Here is a 17,566-nt window from a genome sequence, read left to right on the forward strand (position 1 = left end):
GCTCCATAATAATACATTACACACAAAAACACTCTGTGTTCTAACAGCTTAACACTTTAACAATTTCCAAAAATGTAGTACATTTGGCAGTATACTTAAGAAATTAATATAATTATGCAACTGTATTGTTAGTGTAGTAGAGAGAGATAAAAGGAAATTATACATAGATCTTGAATGCAAGAAAAGAAAAACAGAGGAGAAGTGAAGGAGATGCAAAGAATTTAAAGGAGAAGAGGTGTCAGGAGGAAGATAAAAAAGAACAGTTAGACTAATATTCATTTTGTGTTTGAGTCAAAAGTACACCTTATGAAAAAGGCAAAAGATTCAACTGTGAGAGTAGACCTGCAAGTGGGCAGTGGGAGGAGAACGCTTAAAAGGAATAAATACAGGGTTTAATCAGGGAAGAGAGTGGAGATAAAGAAGTAGAGGGAGGGGAGCTAAGGAGAGAGTTAGAAGAAGGGGGACCAGAGGGGGGGGGGATGGATGTATTAAGATCTAGGTAGGAAGTATACAATTACATTTCCAGTTTTGGGAGAGGTGAGAATGAAGAAGAGATTTGAAGTGTTCATAGCTTGTAGTGACTCTTAGAAGGGAAGGAAGCAAGTTCCATTTTTTAGCTGTAGTATAGGAAAGTAGGAGTTGGCCAGGGGGTCGTTTGGGTTTGTATACTGAAATACGATTTTGGTGGCCAGATCTTAGGGGCCTGAGAGGAGTATATAAGGGCAAGATGTTAGATAATGCAGGGCAAGCAGTAGGTTTAAAAATTAGTTTGTGTGCAGTAGTAAGTTGGAGGTAATCGAGGTGATTAGGGAGTTCTAGCCATTGGAGACTATGGAGGCAGATGCAATGGTGTGTAGAATGAGTGGAGTTAGTAGCGAATTTGGCAATTTTGTAGTAGCAACTTTCAAGTTTTGAGGAGATAGAAGAGGTGAGATTGGTTAGAAGAGGAGCACCATATAGTAGAGAAGGGAGAAGGTAGGTAGTGGCGAGAGTTTGTCTTGTAGATGGAGTAAGAAAGTTGGCATTTCTATAAAGCATACCGAGCTTCTGATGTGTTTTTTTTATGTTTAGTTGAATATGAGTATTAAATTTCAGGTGTTCATCAATGGTAACTCCGAGTAATTTTGCACAACTAATGACTTCTATTGGGGACTGGGAGAGGCTGGAAATTTTGAAGGATGACTTATCAAGAGTCAGAGCTTTTGAGGTGGAGAAGAGAATGATATGGGATTTATTGGCATTAAGGGAAAGATGGTTTTGAAGCATCCAATTTTCTGTGGTTGTGAAGGCCAATTGGGTTTTGGCTTGAAGCTCGGGAAGGCTAGGGGCAGAGCAGATAACAGTGGAGTAGTCTGCATATTGTACTATTTGAGAATGAGGAATTGAAGAGTGGAGATCATTGATAAAGGTATTAAAGAGCAGAGGCCCGAGAATAGAGCCTTGAGGGACTCCGGTAGGGGTAGGTAAGAATTTTGAGGTACCCGTCTTCCATTTCACAGCTTGGGATCTATCTGAGAGATATGTAACCATATGGATATCATTTTCATATTTTTCTAAATATCTCAACAACCAAGTAACAAAGACAGAACTCCTTAGCCTCATATGAAAGTTCTCAGCTAGATGAATATAATGCTGCTGACAGTATGCATGTAACTTGAATGGTTGCTGAGATAATGTAAGTTGTTCACAAATTATTACACATGTAATAGTTACAGTGCTTATTGTGACTTATACAATCCAGTTTAAGACCTAGAACCTTAAGAATGCTACCACTATAAAAATAGCTTGTGCTGAAGAGTTTGCTATTTATACTTCTTTCATAACCCCTATGGTTACATAAATATGAACATCTGTTTGAAATGTGAAGACATGATTTGATTCTGTCAAAAGGCTTAGGCTCCACCAGTTGGAATTTATAGTGAAAAGTTACTCAGCTCCATTGGAGTGAATGAGTTAAAAATAACACAGGTGGACAGGTTCACACAGTTACAAAAAAAAAACAATACTTAACTAAGCTCACTATATTTCCTGACTGACCTAAAGAATTATGATTCCCTGGTTACTTACAAGAGCAAGGCAAAATTAAGTAGGTGAGGGGTCCTTCCTTGTCAAGTTACAAAGACAGACTGCTCTGAGACTTCAGTCTCACCTAGCATTAAACATTATTTTTAGTGTTGGATTACAGAATGACATCACATACATTTGGTCATCTGACTTCTGGTTCCCATGCTTCCACCCTTGCATAGAAGTTGTCAGAATTTGGTACATATGTGTCAGTAATACACACACTCAGAGCCTTGCTAAAAATCTGCTGCACCTCCTGAAAGTCATAAAACAATTTCAAATCTCCACCCATCCAAAGTAGCAATTAGTTCACTCCAATGACAATGCAGGAAGCTTCCTAGTGCAGACTTTTTGTCTCTAGCTGCATTGAGAACTGTAAGATACAATCTTCATGGCCTAAGCCAGGTAATTTCATTTCAAACTATTTTTAGAGTTTGAGATTAACCACTTCTCTTCCAGTATCCCCTGTAAAAACATGTCCATTTAAAGAGTTACAATAATACATGTATATTTCTTTTTCTGTCAAGCAGAGCACACTGTTTGTACATTTCTAACACAAGCAGCTTTAAAAATACACATTTTAACACAAGCATCTCTAAAAATCAGTTTGATATACAAATGACATATAATTATTTACAAAATTCCAACTAGCTGTGCTGGCATATGTTACACATCCACTGCCCTACTTCTCCTGGCATAGCTGGCAATGCCTCACATTGTCACAGAGGCAAACAGCCACAGATTACCAGGTAGTTTAAGCCATGCCAAGACCTATGGAATGTAAAGCAATGTAAGATAACTCCCAAAAAATAACTCCTGGCACTACAATAGGAGCAAGCAGCCTGTGTGGAATCTCTATTCTTCGCCTTGTACTTAAATACCCTAGTGGAAATCCAACAATGTAATAAAGCCAAAAAAATGGGTCAGGGAATTGTTTAAAATATTAAAAACTTTAATGAACATAATATAAAAGAACTACAATTCAGTTGCAAACAGTTGAGTGCTTTCATCCTGTATATCAGATAGGAATTCATCAGAACTAAATTGTAGTTTGAGTCTCCTGAATTTAATATGTTTGGCCTGACCCAGTTACACAGTTCAAGGAAACTGATTAACCAATGATTATATCTCAGTCCTAATAAGTTCAACTTAAAGAGAAATAACAGCAAACAACATCATAGAAAAGCAGACATAAAACCACATAATGTTTGTAAATACAGTCAATAAAGATGAGAAAACAATCTGATATGACCATCTAACAAACATTATAAAGGGAAAAATTGGATTTTTTTTATTATTAGGTAAACAATAATGAAGAAAAAACAATGAATGATAAAACTGGTACAAAAAATATGTATATGAAAATAGAAATGTCAGTTAATATTAATACATCACAACTTAGCTGATCCTAAGTACTGGTATAATAGAAATTAATTCATTCAAGCCTAACTGGTTATTGGCTTCAAAGGAAGTTGCCAGTATAACTCCTTATACTCTAACCTATGTTCCCACTAACCCACTATTGGATCTTTCAAGACCTGTTCAAGGATGACAAAAATAAAACTGTCTGTGTATGCCTCAACATGTTTAGCTTGATATATCATACAAGTGCTCATATATGCATTTCCTTTCAGTTTTACCAATATAAAATGAGTCACAGGTGTGGCATATTACTATGTATATCACTACACTGCTTAAACAGTTATAATATTGGGGTGCTTGTAAGACCCTTTTCCTAGATTCTAACCAGATTTCATCAATGTTAGCAATATAGGGACAGTGTTTGTAGCACCACCCTTGAATGTACTGTTTTAGTATTAGGATTCCCTATCTTTCTTACTATTATTACCTTCATATATATCTTTCAGGTTCCTTCCATTTTATAGGTAAATGTAACAGATTAAAAAAAAACAGTGTTTTAAATAACTGTTTGAACATATTTCAATATTTAATAACAGTGTTTCTAATAAATTTGCTATTCCAGTTGTATTCTAAACAAAGGGCCTTAACAAAATTGTTATTGCCTGAAATCTCACTATTGTCAGCATTTGCTAACACCCTGCTCATGATGTACATCTATATTTAAATTAGAGACATATGTACTTCCCCAGTTCGACTTAACTACAGCACAGATCTCATTCGGTAAAGACTCCATATAACCCCTTGTTTAAACACATTTTTAATGTATTCACATTCATCCACAAAGTCTTTATATTACAAGGTCATGTGGGCTGCTCGAATAAGTTGACCTTTTACAATATTTTTCTTCTGGTGTAAAGGATGTTCACTATTGAAATGCAGATACGAGTTAGAGTAGGTAGGTTTCCGATATATTTTAAAAATGAAAAATTTTTGTTCACTGTTTTTATAAATGGTACCATCCAAATAATGTAGTACTTAATCATAAAATTGTGTAAATTTGAAAAAAGATAGTTGTTTTTCCATGTACTCAATAAATTTCAACACTTCATCTTTGTACCCAATCCGTAGGATACAAATATCATTTAGGAATCTAGTATATAAATGGCATAACTTAAAAAAGATGAATATATATATATATATATATATATATATATATATATATATATATATATATTAAACACTAAATTAGCAAAAACAGAGGTGTAGACTGCCCCATGGCAACCTCTTTGTTTTGTTTAAACATTTTCCCTTCAAAATAAACAAAATTGTTTTTTTTTAACTGCCTCCATAACATCACATAAAATTCTAATGTCACTTTGAGACAAAAAGAAACAATGAATTAAATCTTTTTCAAATGATAACACCCCCTGAGTATGAGTAATTGTGGTAAATAAATCAAACACATCAAGCACAACAAATAACATGTCTTCCCTATATGGAATATTGTTTAGTCTGCCCAAAAAAATCCCAAGAAAGAATATGAGTATGCTATTTTTTTAAAAAGTTTTAATTTCCTGTCTATATTTATATACGAAGTGGATAGGTTTTGGAACCTCTGGCAGGCAGAATTAAATGGAGGGAGAAGAGTGTTGACATCCTTATGGATTTTAGGAATGCCAAAAATAGTAGGACTATGGGGGTGCTTCACAGATGAAAAGTTAAACGTCTTGAGTACCTGCTGTAAGTCTTCCAATAAACATCTATGGTATTATGTGCTATATGTACCTCATTTCTAGAGACCATCAAATAAATGTCACCCAAATATAAGGCCTTATTCATTTTTTCTTATGTAATCAGTGGTGTCCATAATGACAATATGCCCTCCCTTGCCTGGTTTTATAATATGTATATCCTAATTAGTAGCGAGACTAGATACTAGTTGTCTTTCAACTTCCTCTGTCTCTTATTTGCATAAGATCTAAGTTCAAATTCCACAAAACTCTCAAAATTTTGTAACAGGGGTTGTAAAGGTACATTTATTGTATTCTTTTTTTCCAAACACATTTGTGTCTCTAACAGAGGACTGTGAATTGAGCAGTACCTCAAGACTGATTTTCCTTACAAATAACTTAATATCAGTGAGAGTCCTATTAATATCAAAAGAAGTAGAAAGTACAAAAGTAAAACAACTTTTAAAAATAGTAAAATGAGTCAAACCTAAAGACATGCTACTATAGTTAGAAACCCTAAAATTGTCTTGTTCATGAATGACACCATCCTCATTAATGAAAGATGTATTTACAGTGGAGACAGATTTATTGCGTTCCTTGTGCTTATTGTATCTCCTTATCTTATTTTTATTCTTATTCTTATTGTGCTTCTCTCCTACTTTTTTTGTCCCTTTCCTCTTACTCTCCTTCTTATGGGAGCTGGGTGTGACCCAAGTATGGAGCATTCCTGTCGATCAATCTGTTGGAATGGCTGAGTGGAGGGAACTCTAAAGGGTTATCTAAATAAGGGGCAGACTGATTTACCTGCTCTTCCTTAGGGGAAAAGGGTTGAGTAGATATATAATTAGAGTGAATCGTGTTCCCCCTTCTTTATTCCTGTAATTATGTACCCTATTATAATGAGGTATCGGATATACAGGAGTTATTTTTGGGGACTTATGCATTTTTTTATGTGCTAGAGGTCTTGGCACATCTTAAACTACATGGCGGTTTGTGGCTGTTTGCTGCCACGAGCATGTATACTCTTTTTGGAGTTACTTTGGTACTTTGTTTTACATGTTTGTTTATCTTGCTTTATAGCCACTTGGATTTGGTACAGAGTGTAAGTTGATTGAGCACATGCTCAACTAGCTGTAAACACCTCACGCACACAAGTTCCCCATATTGAGCATCAAACCTCCTACCTACTTATTTACACAATCTAGAGAGCAATGCATTAGTCTCTAGTGCATAGGAAAAGTCTGACTCTTCGTGGGAGTGACTGCACTTTTGTCAGTATGACATCATCAGTGTTTTTCAGTAAAATATGGGATAAGGGAACTATGTGTACATTTCAATGCATTCTCTTCAGAGGAGGTGGATACAGCACCAAACATTATATATGCATGCACACACACATGCACAGATTTCACATGTTCAGCATCATACCTCCCACCTATTTATTTACACACTCTAGAGGGCACTGTATTAGTTTCAAGTGCCACAGGGGAATACTGACTCTTAAGGGGGGAGAGTGCACTTTTGTCATGATGACCTCATCAGTGTCTTTCTATAAAAAGTGGGATAAGGTAGCTGTGTATACATTTGAATGCATTCTCTTTGAGGAAAAGGATACAACACCAAACATTATCTATACATGCACACACACATTTCCATGTTCAGTATCAAACCCCCTACCTATCCATTTACACAGTCTGAAGAGCACTGTATTAGTCACAAGAGCCACAGAAGAAGTCTGATTTCTAAGAGCAGAGAGTATCATTTTGACCTCATCAATGTGATTTATAGAGGATGTTTCAGTAAAAAGAAGGATAAGGGAGCTTTATGAATAGTTAAAGATGTTCATCTCAGGGAAAGTGGATGCAGCAACACGTGTTACACGCACTCTCACACAATTTTTCCATGCTGGTCCTATCTAGTTACATATTCTAGACAACATTGTATTAGTCACAAGCACGACTAAAGAAGTCTGATTTTTAATGATAGAGAGTACACTTTTGTCAGGACGACCTCATCATTGTGTTTTATAGAAGATGTTTCAGTAAAAAGTGGGATAAAGGAGCTGTACAAAGAGTTAAATGTATCCTTCATGGGACATAGATCCTGTACCAAGTGTTCCACAGAGTCTTACACACACACACACAGACGCGCGCACACACGCACACACACACACACACACACACACACACACACACTCTCACACACACACGTGCGTGCATTTCCTGTGCTGGACATTGAACCTCCTACCTATCTAGCTACACAACTGAGAGAGAGAGAGAGAGAGAAAGAGAGAGTACTGTATTAGTTGCAAGCACCACAGGAGAGGACTGCAATTAATAATGTGAAATAGGACATTTCATAGATTCATAGATTCATACTAAGCTAACTGCCCTTGCAAGCCATTTTAAGCTTAAAACCAGTAACCAGAATATGGAAATTAGTGCCAGAAACGACCAAATACACCACAAACGAAGCACTAAAGGAAACAAGGCTGCAGGCACAATACGAAGGATTTATTCAGGAAACACAAAATCATAAACGCTGGAACAACTCCACACTGCGTTTTCGTTCCACAATTGACTTCATCAGACAACCTACCCCTCACAAATCCCCCCTCTTAAATACATCTACCACCTTCAATTAACCCAAAATTATCATCAAATTAATTAACTTAAGGTGGTCATAATAAACTGTAATTTAAGTTGAAATAAAATAAAAGAAACATATATCTTATCACACAAATGGATAAACATCATATAAAACTTTGATAAAAATAGACTATCTATGTTTAAACTTCATTTCTAGTACTCTAATTAGCATGATAAAGCCTACTAATAAGAAAAAAATATATAATTAGTAGCTAAAAACATAGTAATAATGCAAAGTCTGCTTTCAAATTTCAATAATGACTAAAAATACATAAACAGTACTTGGCGCCATCAAGTGGATAAAACAAACGCTATCCTAAAACCATATCAGTAATACAATTAGAAAATGCATATTACAATTCATAACACATACAATTTCAGCAAACACATAATCTATCCCTCAATATTAATAAATTATACAAATACAAGCATTTGAACCATAAAATCAATAACAAAGCCAAAAAACACTTATTAAAAATTTTTCTTAAAAAATGCCTAAAATGTATACAATGTTAAGAACCTCTTATAATTTAGCTGCCCTCATTTTTAATACCGGAGTTATAGAAATAACATCATTCAGACCTGGTGGTTTATTAGCCCCCAGGTGCAGTTGCCATAGTAACTCCTTGTATTCTATAGAGGTCTCCCATTGCCCACCCCTAATATCTTTATCAACTACTTCAAGTACAAAGAAGTTAAACGTAGCTAAAGGGCAATTAATTAAATGCCTACATAAAGCATTTTTGGGATTATTTGTTCTTATTTCATAGTAATGCTCATAAATCCTATTTTTTAACTTCCTTTCAGATTTTCCAATATAAAATACATCACATACCTTACATATGGCAATATAAACAATACCAATAGTATTACAATTAGAGAAATACCTACTCTCAATGAGAATATCCCTACTTTTTATATAAATTGCCTTGTTTGTACATATATGTGTGCATTGTGAACACTTCCCACATCTAAATGTCCCTACTTTAATTCTTTTGTTCCTGTGAGTTACTCTATTACCTTCCAATATTGATTTCATATTTCTACCTTTTCGATAGGTACATCTCAATGGGTCTAAAAAAAGATGATCAAGGTCAGATAGTTCCCCAAACTTTGCCCATTCTTCCTCCAAAATCTTTCTAATCTGAACAGCCTGTCCACAATAATCAACTAGGAAATTACTCCCTCTTTCCAAATTTTCATTTGTACTCTTAGGAATTCCCAATATATTGTTAATCTTGCCCAGAATTGGTTCAAACCTCCCCGATCTACCTTCCCTTACTTCCTTCTCAATATTCTTAATCATTTTCGATGGATACCCTCTTTCCTTAAACATATTATACTATATATCACATTCCTTATTGAAATCTAGTTCCCTCGATGTCATTCTGCTTGCTCTTACAAACTGCCCCTTCACTATTCCTTTCTTTTGGTGATAGGGGTGCGCGCTTTCGAAAGACAGATAAGAGTTAGAGAATGTTGGCTTTCTGTACACCTTAGAGAAAAAAACCTGATTCACTTTTCCCTACATTAATATCCAAAAACTTTAGTTCATTTTTATCACATTGATAAGTAAAATTTAAAAATTTTGTGGAATCAGAAATATGTTTAAAAAATGCCTGAAATTCTTCATCCGAACCAATCCATAAAAAACACATATCATCAAGGAAGCACTTGTACAACTTCCAACATGAACTAAAACTTGAATTGGTGATGAATTTACTTTCCCAAGTAGAAAGAATAATGTTAGCATATGTAGGGGCACATCTAGCCCCCATAGCTACCCCTTGTGTCTGTTTAAAAAATTCCCCTTCAAAATGGATAAAATTATTAGTAAGCACTAAATCCATGAGTCTGAGAATCAAATAAAACTCATTATTATCAAATTTTCCATAATTAATTAAGGCTTCTTCAAATAATTTCATACCTTCCTCTTGAGGTATAGAGGAAAATAAATCAACAATATCAATTGTGTAGAATGTAATATCTTTATCAAAAACTTCTTGGGATAATTGTTGCAGAAGTTCCCATGAGTCCTTAACCACACCAGCCTCTGTAGTGGAAAGGTCCTTCAATTTTATATCCAGCCATTTAGCTATCGGTGCTGTAACCGAATTGCCTGAGGCCACTATTGGTCTCATAGATGGGCTAAGGATACTTTTATGTACCTTAGGTACCCCAAACATACTCGGTACCGTAGGTTTTTCAACGTGCATATACTGGAACGTTTGACAATCAATTGATCCTTCCAATAATAAATCATTAAGAGCCAAATAAACTTTCCTGTTTCCAATATTTATCTCATTTAATGAGGCTCTATTATATCTTTCTTCATTGTCCAATATGTCCATCATCTTTTCCTCGTACCATATATGGTCCATTACTACCGTACCTCCCCCCTTATCTGATTTAGATATCCTAATTGTTTTGTCATTGCTTAAACTATTAAGTAAAGTATTTTCTGTTTTGGATAAGTTAAATTCTATTTTATTCCTACCTAGCTCATTTCTTATCCTTTTTTCCATTACTGCCTCAAAATTCTTTAATTGTGGGTGCAGCGGGGGGTTATAAATACTTCGTCTCCTCAGCCTTGCATCTCTAACCTTATTAGCATTCTGACCATAATATAAAATCTCAAAATTTTTCTTCCTAAGAAACAATTTTAAATCAATCAATACTTTTCTAATATCAGCTTTTCTATTAGGCACAAATTTTAAACCTTTAGAAAACAATTTAAAATGTTTCTCTTCAATATCTAAATGGCTATAATTATAAATGTTATAGCCCGAAAGGCTATGTAGTGGTCCTTCTACCTTAATCTGTTCATAACTATCAGAAAAACCAAGCTGAAATTCACCTACCACCGTTGGTAACCTTTGTTGTAATTGCCCCGAAAACCCCCCCTCCCCCCTCTCTGAAAATTCTGTTGGTTATTATTCTGATAGTTCCTAATTCTCTCTGATCTTCTCAATGGTGGATACTCAGACATATCATTTAGGTCCCCTATTTCATTATTCACACACATTTCTTCATTGTTATGCTGTTCATTCTCAGACCATTTAGTTTCAAAACCCTCATAATTCCTAACATTATTGGGATAATTACGAGGTTTGGGGTAGCTAACTTTATTCTTGTAATCCTGCATATCCCTCTCCAACTTCCTACTTTTCCTTTGAAACACATTACATATACTTCTATCAATTCTTCTTAAAGTGTCAAAGTACATTTTCTGACATTCATCCATAGAGAAAAGCAAGTCCTTGGTAATATTAGTGTTCACATCCTCAATAACATTACTTAAAAAATCAATTTCCCTCTCATTCTCCTTAATCATAACTTTCAAAACATCCAAACCACATTTATTAAAAATACTGACTAATTCTAAGTGAAAGTCACTACCTTCTATTACTTTATTTGGGTACTTGCAAACTCTTAGTCCTTTCGGGACTATTTCCAACCTTAAACATTCTTTCAAATATACATTTTCCAACTCAAGGTTCTTAAATTTAAACAATATTTCATCTAATTTCTTAACATTAGTATCAAAAGTTAAATTACTATCATTCACATAAGTTATAGGCGCATTTTTGTCATTAAAATTATACTGTTTATGCAGTACATTATTAAAGTCAATATTGTACCTCTGTCCTTCTGTGCTCCTTCTTACTGCTCGAGGCACAGCTTCCTTAATGTTAAATCCAACATTCCTGCTTCCTAAACCAACCTGTTTAGGTTTAGTAGACAAAGGGAGTCTATTAGCATCATCTGTCCTTGTATTTGTGAGGGGAAACGCATCGCTAGATGCATTTAAAAATACCGAAGGCAGTTCTTTGTCCAAATCAGCAGATCTATCAAGCGCTGCCCTATTAAGCACACCTTCATCCGCTTTCTTCCTCCGATGCGCTAAACCCACGCCATTTTCGTCGTCAGCCCCATGAACTAAATGTTCAAAAATGCCACCATTTAGCGTTTGCTGTTTACTGCTTCTACACGGCAGTCCGTACGCTATCTCACCTCTCCTTCTCATTTCCTGGTTACACGGAAATTCACTCGACGACATTAACGTAGGAGATTCCCTCTGTGTAAGCAACTCAATAAGTTGCGTAAGCTGGTCGGACAGCTTATCCAATCTGCTGCATTGTGCACCTACATCCAACGGACTCTTGTTGCTCTGCTCACCCTCCTCCATATCCACAAAAGCCAAAAACCAGTAACCAGAATATGGAAATTAGTGCCAGTAAAGACCAAATACACCACAAACGAAGCACTAAAGGAAATAAGGCTGCAGGCACAATACGAAGGATTTATTCAGGAAACACAAAATCATAAACGCTGGAACAACTCCACACTGCGTTTTCGTTCCACAATTGACTTCATCAGACAACCTACCCCTCACAAATCCCCCCTCTTAAATACATCCACCACCTTCAATTAACCCAAAATTATCATCAAATTAATTAACTTAAGGTGGTCATAATAAACTGTAATTTAAGTTGAAATAAAATAAAAGAAACATACATCTTATCACACAAATGGATAAACATCATATCACATCCTGAATAAATCCTTCGTATTGTGCCTGCAGCCTTTTTTCCTTTAGTGCTCCATTTTAAGCTTAGCCAATTGTCCCTTGTGAGACTCAAACCCTGCACCTTGTGCTTGCAAGGCAAACACCTTAACCATTAGGCCACCCTCCAAAACACTATTTTTTTGTTTTTTTTTGGCCATTAACTTTTTTAAAATGTACTGTTTGGAACAGAAGGTACTATGCATCAGAGGTTTTGCAACAAATGCATATATAGATGCACAGAATGTAACATCACAATGAGTATCACATTTAATTATATACTTGTCTACTAAAATGTACATATTGTCTTTGATGTAGATTGCATTAATGTGAGAGACACTGACAGGCTTCACATTATGGGATAACAAAAACATTTGCTCTTATATGCCAGTGGATTATCAACCAAACTTTTCTTTGACTTTATGTAGCAATGATTGCACACCCCTACTTGTACTATATACACTGCCAAAGCAAACATGCAGGTCATACACAGGACAGTGCACTGCATAATAACAGTGATGGATTATGTGAGAATAGGCTAACTAAACTTGTGTGTACAGCAGACATATATTAAATGACTGAATTAACTGAGTCAACATCATTCTGAAATCAAGATCACCTCTTGATAAAAGTAAAGTATGCATACAAATGTTGTGCAACCTAAAACAATAATTATTTAATTTTCATTTTTTTTATTTTACTCTTTGAACACAATGCTACAAAGTTAAATTGCACTGCTGTGTAATCTTACCTTGAAGTACTAAACTTAGAATGGGCATTGGCAATTCTCTGTGTTGCTGTGAGCCAACTTTCTCACAAAGATCTGTACAAGATAGGCTTCACAATAGGGAGTAGACACATTAATATAGCATCAGGATAATTATGTGTTAATTAAGTGTAGTCAACATTTACAGCCACAGGAGACAAACAAAACATTCTGAAACAGTTTTTCATCCATCTGGATTCAAACCTTTACAGCATTCCAAGAAAATATTTATACCTGAGTATTATTGTAGCATGCCATGTAAAAAAGTCATACTTTTGATATTTTATATTTGACAGCTGCTTTCTGCAAATGTGAATGTATGCATTCATCTTTATTACCATATTGACGACTGTAATCTGTACATCCAACTCTTCAGTTTGTTGAAAAGTACATTAAACAGAATAAACATAGCTTAGCACAGTAGTGTGAAGTGCAACAGAGTAATGCAGATGAAGGCAATAAAATCACAAGCTATTGCCATTAGCTGTGTACTTCCATTTAGCCTTACTTGCATTTGTTGTCTGGTGCCAGACATTGTGAAATGTGGAGGTGGACGAATAATGATACAGAAAGGAGACAATACATCAACAGGGTGAGATGGAGTCAGAGACAGAGTGGCTTATGACAGAAGAAAGATAATGGTGTCTCATAACAATATGTAGACAACAGGTATGCATAAAATAGTGTACCAAAACAGTCAGTAACACTTAGCTAATATCTAGATTTGAGCCCTTAGAATTAGCCAAAAATCTTTCTATATATGTAATCATTAGTTCATCATACAACAAAGGAATTGCTACTTCCCAACATTTAAGTAATACCATTGAAGCACAGTGACAGTGTACTGAAGCAGGAGTGGTGAACAGAGAGAGATAGAGGCAGATGTATATATTAATAGCTACAATATGCTTTTTGTAATGTAAGAAAATATGTATGGTGTGTCACTCTAAGTCACTAAATCATCATTAAGCTGCCATGCTGTGCATAATAAAGTGCCTGCTATAGGCACAAATAATAGGGAGAAGAGTGCAATAAACTTGAATACATAAGCAGGATAAGATTGGCTTAATAAGTGTCCCTGTTGGGACTGCAGTGTTTTTTCAAATGATGTCTTGCTGCAGTATTGAAAGAGTTTGTTAAGGAAATGTTTTATATGGAGAGAAATACAGATGTTTGCAGTTAAGTATATGATATGAATATTTATTTTATTTATTGACATTTGATTACCAGGAAGTCTGACTGGGTAGGAGCCCATTTTCAGCAGAGTCCAGGGGAGAAATGCTCCAAAGTATTACAAAACATTTTAAGAGCAATACTTTTGCAATCTTTAAAAATAATACAAAAAATAACTACAGCTTAAATAATTGTACCAAATTAGACTTTCCCCAGGATTCAATAAACTCTCTGTAGGCTTCACGCAGAGCCTACATGGAATGTACCCACTGCCATGACAGTGCTAATATTTTAGAATATTTTAGAAGACTAAAATTAATAATGAAAACAGCTCTGGCATCTAGGAACAAAGTCCGATCTTTAAACCAATTTGCTCTTCCTGTTCTAACTTACAGTTGTGGAGTGACTGACTGTTCCCAAAAGGTATTGGATCAGTTAGACAGGAAAATAAGAAAAATGCTTTATGCGTATCAAATGATTTATAAAAATCAGTGCATACCAAGATTATATATTCCCCATTCTGAAGGAGGAATGGTCCTCCTCGAAACTGATTACATGCGTAGATTTGCAGTCTTAGGACTGCATACATACCTGCTGACCTCACAAGACTCAAACATAGTAAAAGTTTTGAAACATGAGGAGAATAAGTCTAAGATGACTTCCCTCTGTAGTATATCAGAAGAAAGTTGGCGTCAAGTGGGAATGAAAATCAAACCAGCAGTAGATAAAAATGAGGCTGCAACTGAATGTGCCAAAAAAAAGAAAAGAAGGATCAAATGATAAGGCAAGAAATGTGAAAAAAATATATAAATGTAGTCGTACATACAGACAACTCTTGGAACAACCTCATGTTGATCAGGATCGAATGCAGGAATGGTTAAGGAGAGCTGAATTTAAACCAAAAGATGAAACGTTAATATTGACAGCCCAGGATAGTGAACTACGTACGCAATGGTTTACAACGTCCATTGAACATGTGGAAGAAGCAGACAAATGCAGGTTTTGTAAAACAGAATTGGAAATAGTCACACATCTTGTTGCTTGGTGTGATACACTAATGGCAGAAGGACTGTATACTAAAAGGCAAAATAATGTGACCAGACTGTTGCATTGGGAGTTGTGCAAACATTATAATAATGAAGTAGCTGAGAACCATTGAAAATGTGAGTCACAAAGCATTATAGAAAATGATGAAGTTTATATTACATGGGATCACTCACTACCAACAGTACAAAAATAGAAGTGAAAAAAAACAGATATAGTAGTCCATGAAAAGAAGACAAAATTAGCTTTGATCATTGAAATTGCTACACCTAGTGACTACAGTGTCTTATTATGTACAGGGACACATAAAGTCATAAAATACCAGGATTTGCAGGCCAAAATGGGGCTAATGTGGAAGAAAGATACCCAGACAGTTCCAGTAGTAGTAGTAGTAGGAGCAATAGGTCTTATAGAAAAGAATTTACAACCCTACTTAGATGCGTGTAACTCCATATGAATTGCAGAAGGAGTCCATTCTGGGCACATTGCAGTTGCTGCAAAGAGCACTTCTGGCTAATATCAAAGATGGAAACAATACTAATTTCACAAACTTTAATCATTCTTTGACTTAGGAATTTCTCATCATTGTATTTGAAACTCAAAAGTCTTGGAGAAATTAAAAAACAATGAAGCAAGAAAGCTAAATGTGTCTAGGAAGCCAAGAAGCATCAGGTATCACATGTCCTATGCAACACTGTATTACTATAAGGTTAATATAAATTAATAGTGTTAGAAAGTTACATGGAATAATTAGGTGGAGTCGCTAAAGCAGCAGCATTTATTTAGCTTGAGAAGAGGGTCTATATTATAATATCGAATGGAACAAATGTCGAAGGGCCGAAATATCCAAAGTGCCGTTCAAATAACTTGGTTTTGTGGGGGGTTGTGCCCCCCACAGCCCTCGCTAATTATATATACCAACTCCAAGACCGCACTACAGTGAGGAAAGGGCAAAATGCCCGATCTTCACTACACCGCAATCACACAAACCAGAACTCAGTGAACAGCACTTTCGATATTTTGGCCGTTCAACATTCGTTCCGTTCAATATTATAATATGGACCATGATATGATGAGCCTTTTTATACTTGTAGGTTCTCACTTTTATATACGTCCTCTGGAATATCATTCCAGTAAGCTGGAGCCATCTTGGCTAGTAGCAGTCCATCTGTACTGCACAGAAAATAAGTTATGAATCTAAGGAAGAGAGATGAATAATCAGGATAAGATCACTTTTTCCTGAAAGGAGGAGTAGGGAACATCTTGATAGGTGAGAATTATCAGGATGCAAAGGAAGTGAGCTTCTATGGGGTTATATTACTTAAGTGAGCAAGTAAAGCACCCTGGGTGGTATTCATAGTCTAGGGATTCAGAGGTGTGTAGAGCACATCCACGGGCAGTGGTGCTACTCAAATAGTCAAATAAGATCAGCATAACATAGTTGAATTGAATACAGAAATGTGAAGCAAATTCTGTAATCACATCCTTTTTTAAAATGTGTAAATTATGTAAAGGTCATCTTTTTGTACTTTTGAACTATTTTGCAGTATTGTAAATTGTATGTGCCTTGGCATATCACAGACAAATGATGGCGAGTGCAATCACATTTAAAGCATTATAGCAAAGCTATGGAGCACACAGCAGCTAAAATGGTTTTCTAAAAAAATGAAAGGGGTTAGAACAGTTTCATATGGGATAACCTTTTGTGGATACCTTGATGGTTTCATTAAAGAATAGAAAGGGAATGAGAGGATAGAGTGAAAAAGGGTAGACAAACAAAGATGGAGCACACAAGGGAAACATCAAGGTGGCTTGATCTGGAGAAGATGAGAGAGGATGGGCATTATGTTTTTGTTGGAGGATAGACCACCCCCTATTTTTCTGATTTTTTTTTTTTTGTAAGAAGGTAGTGTGGGTAGGTAATAGGGAAAATGGTGTAGGAGAAATGGTAGGGGCAAAAGGGTTGAGGAAGTTTGATCTCTGCACCCAGTCCACAGAGCTTCAAACATGTCCACTGCCAGATGACGTTGCAGTGGAGGTCCCCAATGTTGAGAAGGGTAGGGGCCTGTGTTGGCATGGTGGTCAGCACCAACTGTGCAAGTGTGTCTTGTACACACTGAAAAGAGGCTTTGACTGGGGTATTTCTCCTGTCCACTATCTCTTCCAGTACGTTATCAACCAAACTCTGAAACCTCCTTTCAGTGAGGCTTTC

This window comes from Protopterus annectens, chromosome 1.part0 (genome assembly GCF_019279795.1).
Source record: "Protopterus annectens isolate FY-2018-M chromosome 1.part0, PAN1.0, whole genome shotgun sequence".
Taxonomy (NCBI): Eukaryota; Metazoa; Chordata; order Ceratodontiformes; family Protopteridae; genus Protopterus; species Protopterus annectens.